Below are 7,500 nucleotides of genomic sequence, written 5' to 3'. Positions count from 1 at the left end.
CACACATCTCTCACAGTGAAATTGAAAATACGCCTCCCAGTGAAGGAGGAACGGCTTCTCCTCCCCCCCCGGCTTATTGATTTCCCTTCTCTCTCTCTCTCTCACAGAGGTCTTGTGGGGTTAAAAAAAAAATAAAAAAAGGTCTAGCCGTTCTTTTTAGCCATGTACTTTTTTTTATTCCGGTATCTTTTTTTTTTTTTTGTCTTTACGGGAAGAAATCTTACATAGTTTCCGTAAAGCAACATCTATCTACACCTTGTCGCTGCAAACTACGTTTTCCTCTACCCAATTCTAATGTCTTGTAGCTGTAGCCCCGTTCTTTTACCACACACATATATAAACCATTCTTTTAGCATATAGACATAAACCATTCTTTTAGCATATAGACATAAACCATTCTTTTAGCATATAAACCAGTCTTACAATACTACAGGCTACAACTGAGTCTTGTGGCTGCTCTCGACTACTCTGATGGCTTGTATTTTTGATCAGTCCTGTAACCTCAGAATAATTCTTTTTTTTTTCGTAGTTTCTGTGTCGTTCCTGTATTCTGTGGATGCTGGGAATTTCTGTAATATGGAACGCCTCTCTCTGATTCTTGTATTTTACCCCTCGAGTCTTGTTTCATGTTTGTCTGTGGTTTGCCACAAACCATCTCTTCTAGTGTATGCATTACCAACATTGTGGCTTGTAAGCCCCTCCCTTGTAGAACCAATGCTACAGCCTGTAGCTCCTACAGAACTAATATTGTGGCCTGTAGCTCCTGTAGAACCAATCTTTAATATTGTGGCCTGTAGCTCCTGTAGAACTAATATTGTGGCCTGTAGCTCCTGTAGAATTAATATTGTGGCCTGTAGCTCCTGTAGAATTAATATTGTGGCCATGGCCACCTTAACAACAATTTCAATGGCTTGATAATTTCAATATGACACACGTAGCACTGGGAGAAAGGAAACCGCTTTATGGGGATGATGAAACAGGTGATGTTTGAAGAAAATTGTGATCGATGTATACATCAATCTTGAATCCAGTAGCTGCTCTAAGACCATGTGAGTAGCCTACATCTATAGAAGAATACTGTAACCTGTAGAGCTATCGTGAGACCTGTAGCCTGTAACCACTCTTTTAAGAGTCTTGTAAGCCTGTAATTAGATCATTATTGCAGCCTGTAACTCTAGAACATTCTTAGCAGACTGTGATTCTGTAACACTCGTTGTAGCCTGTAATTGTAGGCCTGTATCATGTACATCATACTCTGGGCTGTGAGATCCATCTTTGGCCTTTGTATAATAAGTTTAGTCACATTTACAAGTTTGTTTTTTAACACCCTCTCTTAAGTATTCCATTTTCTGTATCGTTCGTATCGTCTACAAATTTAAAATTCATTTCTGAAAGCATCTACTTCCCTCTTTATACATTTAATTTCATTAAAATAAGATAAAGCGAATTCATCCCTGATAATTATGCATTTTCTATCGTCATCAGCTGCTCTGTTTCCTAACCATTTACGATCTTTCTTCCTGAGTATTCCGTTTTCTATAGTTATCAGTCATTTTCCAACTTATAATTCTCGTTTCTATTTTCTTTCTTTAACGAACAATTCCACATAGAAGCGTTTCTTCATGAACAACGATCCATTTTCTACAGGCCTTTGCTCTTGAAGAATCTATACATCTCGTTTTATTTATTTTTTTTCGTGTTTGTCTTTTGTTTCACTGTACATTCCAGTCAAAAAATACGAGATATTCCTGAAAAAACATCTCATTTTCTATAGCCTTAAGTACTTACATATTCTATGATTCCCGATTTAGGACTTTACTTCGCATTCTAGTCTAGAAAACGAGTATATTCCTGAACAGCATTCCATTTTCTATAGCCTTTACCTCCTACAAAACCGATATTTCTCGTTTCTAAACATCTTTTCGCATGACATTCGTTTAGAAAACCAGCGAGTTTATTCCTGAACAGCATTCCATTTTCTATAGCCTTTTAGCTCCTACAAAACCGATATTTTTCTCGTTTCTGATTTTTTTTTCCCCCCACATGACATTCCAGTTTAGAAAACAGCGAGTTTATTCCTGGGAACAACGATCGGCTTTTGTTTCCTGACACACACACACACACACACAAGGACGTGTTGTTGGAACTGCTCATTATTTCAGGATCAGCCGTTGTCCGCACTCTTTTGAAAACCTCGCAATAATATGTTAGTGTCCGTCATCATTTCTGTCTCCCTCCCCCCAAAAAATAAAACTTTTTCGCAGATAAGTTTATTACTAAAAGAATTTGTGTTTTGAAATATATAGACTCAGATGTTCGTATTTCGGGTTTTGGGAAGACTTTAAAGTATTCTGTTTCTAATCAAGGGCCAGGGTTAAGAGTTTAACGTTTTCTGTTTATGTATATAAATTCTCAAGTCGTGATAATTGATACGCACTTACGGTTGTAATCCATCCAAATAATAATTATATAACAAATATGGAATAATTAGGGTATAGGTACAGCAATACGTACGATACAGAATAAATGTTTTTAAAGTTTAGGAAAAATTGCGATTCTGTTTGTACCAAACTCAGGTAATTTTTCATTCATAAGTTTAGTGTTGATATAAAATATGAAGTTCAGTATTGAAATAAAATATAAAGTTTAGTATTGATATAAAATATGAAGTTTAGTACTGATGTAAAATATGAAGTTTAGTATTGATATAAAACATGAAGTTTAGTATTGATATAAAATATAAAGTTTACAAGTGATATAAAATATGAAATTTAGTATATAAAATATAAAGTTTACAATTGATATATAATATAAAGTTTAGTATTGATATAAAATATAAAGTTTAGGACTGATATAAAATATAAAGTTTAGAATTGATATAAAATATAAAGTTTAGCATTGATATAAAATATAAAGTTTAGCATTGATATAAAATACGAAGTTTAGTACTGATGTAAAATATGAAGTTTAGTATTGATATAAAATATGAAGTTTGGCATTGAAGTACATTATTGACACATACAATAAGAAGTTTGTTTGCTGATATTTAATGTTGCTTCGTTTCTCGCCAAAATCAAATAGTTTCATATAATATTTCCACTTGTCACTGGCAGCAGATGTCTCGCTCTTCGTTCCCATGTTCCCAGAACTCTCATCTTTTCATTTCGTATCATCCCCTTGCATTCCAATCTCTCCTTCACTCTCTCTTTTTTTTTTCTTTTGATCTTGAATACATTCCATTTCCAATATGCACTCGTCTCCTCTTTTCCTCTAAATTTTCATCCACTGGCCTAACTTTTTCTTGTGGGCAGAGAGAGAGAGAGAGAGAGAGAGAGAGAGAGAGAGAGAGAGAGAGAGAGAGAGAGAGAGAGAGAGAGAGAGAACGAAGCGTCCATGTTGCATTAAGAGAGTTTTAAGTTTCCCTTCTCGAGTAAAAAATTTCCTCGGGTTATTTACATATGAATGTGGGCGCTCCTCTGAGCCTGGTCGCTACTACTGCTGCAGCAGAGCTGAAGAAGAGCGAGTCTTTTAAGTTATAAGAACCTTGTCTTTATCTCCGCCTGTTTGTCTATGTATACTGATCAATTAAATATTGTAGGTGTGTTCTGCATCTATGCAAAAATGTTCTATATCTTTGCAAATATTCTCTGAAATCTCCTTCTTTGTGAGAATAAACGGATTTTGGGATAGTTTTACGCGATTCTGTTTGGACGCTCGTCTGTTCGTTCCTGTGGAGGGCTTGGAGAACAGCGGAACGGCATTGTCCAGTGGTACAACCACACACCACTATTTTTTCCCCCCTTACATTAATCTATATGCCTGCTCGACCTTCCCGCTTAACAGTGACATATTTTCCTCAAAATAGATCGCCTAAGAAGCCATTAATTTCTACCCTGCCATGGAAATGGATTATTCACCGATGTTGGAAGGTCTCGTAACACTGCAGTAGTCTGAGTAATGGAGGACAATATCAGTTATATTGTGCACATTTGATGTGGGGAGCCTTTAAGGGGAGGGAACGACTTATGAACACCACGACGGCACGATCCTTGAGCACGACGGTACGATCCTTGAGCATGACGGTACGATCTTTGAGCACGACGGTACGATCCTTGAGCACGACGGTACGATCCTTGAGCACGACGGTACGATCCTTGAGCATGACTGTACGATCTTTGAGCATGACGGTACGATCCTTGAGCACGACGGTACGATCCTTGAGCACGACGGTACGATCCTTAAGCACGACGGTACGATCTTTGAGCATGACGGTACGATCCTTGAGCACGACGGTACGATCCTTGAGCACGACGGTACGATCCTTAAGCACGACGGTACGATCCTTGAACACGACGGTACGACCCTTGAGCACGACGGTACGATCCTTGAGGACGACGGTACGATCCTTGAGCACGACGGTACGATCCTTAAGCACGACGGTACGATCCTTGAGCACGACGGTACGACCCTTGAGCACGACGGTACGACCCTTGAACACGACGGTACGACCCTTGAGCACGACGGTACGACCCTTGAACACGACGGTACGATCCTTAAGCACGACGGTATGATCCTTGAACACGACGGTACGACCCTTGAGCACGACGGTACGATCCTTGAGCACGACGGTACGACCCTTGAGCACGACGGTACGACCCTTGAACACGACGGTACGACCCTTGAGCACGACGGTACGACCCTTGTGTGTACCCCAGTAAGACCCTTGGGAACAACATAACCTCTGACCTGACCCTTCGGTAAATTCTAACACTGGGAATCTTCAGTGTAAACTGGTGGACCTACGGAACGAAATCAATCCATTAAAGGATTTTCGACTCTCTCTTCCACAATCATTTGCAGACATTTTTTTTTTTTCTGTCACAATCGAAGACGTTTCGAATCTAGTTATAAAGGATCATCTCTGGTAATAAATGAAATAACTCCATGTCAAAGAATCTATAAGGTTATATACAATCACAATCCTCTTGTAAACACTAATATCTTTATTGATATTACGCTCTCGTTTACTTTCTTGTTACTAATGGGTCCTGTCTCGTTTACATAAGGGATTTACAAGAGGAATTTACACAGGAGGCTGTAAAAAATCCCCCCCCCCAGCTGAGCACGCAAGAGATTAAAGGATTACCCTCTCAGAATTTACGACGATTAGTTTGAACTGAGAGAGTTTGAAAAGGGAATTAATTTCTTCCTTTGGAAATCACCAGAGAAATCTCGCACAGGGGGAATTTATTACTATCCTGAAAAGGATTACTAAATAATCCCTTTTTGTAAAACGTGAGGGATTACATCCCTCACGTCTCGAAACGCCATCAGATTTTTCACTGCAGTATCGAAATCCCTTTTTGATAGTGGAACGCGACAACGAAAATGTTCAGTGGGAGAAATTTCTTCTTTTTTTTTTGTTTTTGTTTTTCTCCTAAACAATCCACGATCAACCTTTTAATAATAATAATACCTTTAAGTTCCTACAGATTTTATAAACGCCCTTGTGCGTTCTTCCCTAAACTTACCCCCCCCCCCCCCCCCGTGAGATCCAAACACCCCCCCATCCCCACCTGTAGCCTTCCCCTCCATGTTCTTTCACGTCACCCATTACAATGAGCTCACTTTCCCGTGGAACCATTTTCTAAATTATTTCTTTAGTCTCCTAAAAGCAAAAAATTTTTTTTTTTCGCCTTGTCTCTTACGTCAACACACGGGAACGTATGAAACTGAAAAAAATAATTCCAAATTTATGAGAAATCTATTTCTGTATCTAGTTTGATGAGTAATATATCTATAAGCCGTATATATATATATATATATATATATATATATATATATATATATATATATATATATATATATATATATATATATTTTAAGGAGGAGAGGTTAGTGGGTTATTTAAGGAATTTGACTTATAAAACTGTCATATATACTACATATAAACTGATAACCACCAATTGAACTATGAACAATTTAATCAGGTGTTCAAGAAGATTCTCAAACCATGCAAGAGGATACAGTTGTGTATATATGGTCCCAGCAGGAAGGCAGACATCTTCCTACTCTCATTTATGATATAATATTGCGTGTGAAAATGAGATTTCTTTCAAAACAATACCTAAGAACCATAAGCCAGACAGTAGCATGAATGCATATGTCTATTCAACCTAAAAAGAAAAATATAAATTATGGTACTCATAAATGTAACACTCATAATCAAACGTAGAAATAAAATAATTAAAACATCTGAGAAATATGAATGGAATTTCTAGAATACCTGACATTATGATAATCATATTTCTGATGTGTTAGTAAAATTCTATTACAAATGATGTATATATATATATATATATATATATATATATATATATATATATATATATATATATATATATATATATATATATAAAGCTGAAATGAAGTTCTAAAGTCAGTATATAAAATAACAGTATGGAACATTATATTTCATCTTTCAAGTTAAAGTTTTAAGTTAATCTTACCACATCAAGAGGTTAATCATGCTGTTACAATGAGAAATTGGCGAGTAAAACCCATTATTTCAACATGCACAGTGAAGTTAAACTTGCAGTTTGGGAAATAAAAACCTCACACATTACACACACATCACTCCACGTACAGTTAGACAGAAAACGCATCACTTCATCTCACATTAGAAAATGTAACACAAGTGTTTGATGAGCTGAAAAAAAAAAAGAAAACGTACAACATACAGCCAGGTTAAATAAGAAAACGTACACAACTCAGCGTTTAACAGAAAACGTAATATTTCCTGCAAGGTCAAACTAAAAAAAAATGACAGTATATATATATATGTTTAATAAGAACACGTACCACTTAGTATACAACTGCACAATAACCGTACTACTGGCTTGTTGTACCAGCGTCCATTGACTGCAGAAACGATATAAATACATACAGCAAATGATTAATTGTATTTATAAATGGCCATTATACGAGACAATAAACACCACTGGATCATGCAGATAATACATATTATATACAGTGGACCATCAACACGTCCAATAAAACCAAGAATATATATATATATATATATATATATATATATATATATATATATATATATATATATATATATATATATATATATGAGAAGCTGGCGGTACAAAAGACATACATAAAGTATTAATACGTTCATACACCGAAGCTTATCGCAGAAAATTCAGCCAAAATAGACACACAGAACACATCTCGAAGCCAACGAAAATGACAAGGCTGTAGGCGATAAGCGAAGAGACTAAGAGACTATCTTAAATAAACAAGAAATCGTTCACTTAAAGCACTTGAGGAGGTTAGAAGTGAATTATTTAATTATTTTTAAGGTCCTTCTACCCCCTCGAAGCCAGCGCCATCTGCAGGCACGCGGGAGAAAACAGACCGCTGGAAAACAGTGAACAAAGAAAACGAAGGTGAGCCACAACCACAACTCCAGAATGACGCTGAAGTTATTGG

At 36.7% G+C, this 7,500-nt stretch overlaps 1 protein-coding gene across 5 annotated transcripts in view; it reads right to left on the bottom strand.

Moving 5' to 3' along the window:
- The window catches only part of LOC139754161 (uncharacterized), a 448,889-nt gene that overhangs the window by 33,431 nt on the left and 407,958 nt on the right, over positions 1-7,500 (bottom strand). The window lies entirely within an intron of this gene.

The sequence above is a fragment of the Panulirus ornatus genome, chromosome 2 (genome assembly GCF_036320965.1).
Source record: "Panulirus ornatus isolate Po-2019 chromosome 2, ASM3632096v1, whole genome shotgun sequence".
Lineage (NCBI taxonomy): Eukaryota > Metazoa > Arthropoda > Malacostraca > Decapoda > Palinuridae > Panulirus > Panulirus ornatus.
The sequence above is the reverse complement of the archived record's forward strand: the minus strand, read 5'-3'. Positions and strand labels throughout refer to the sequence as shown.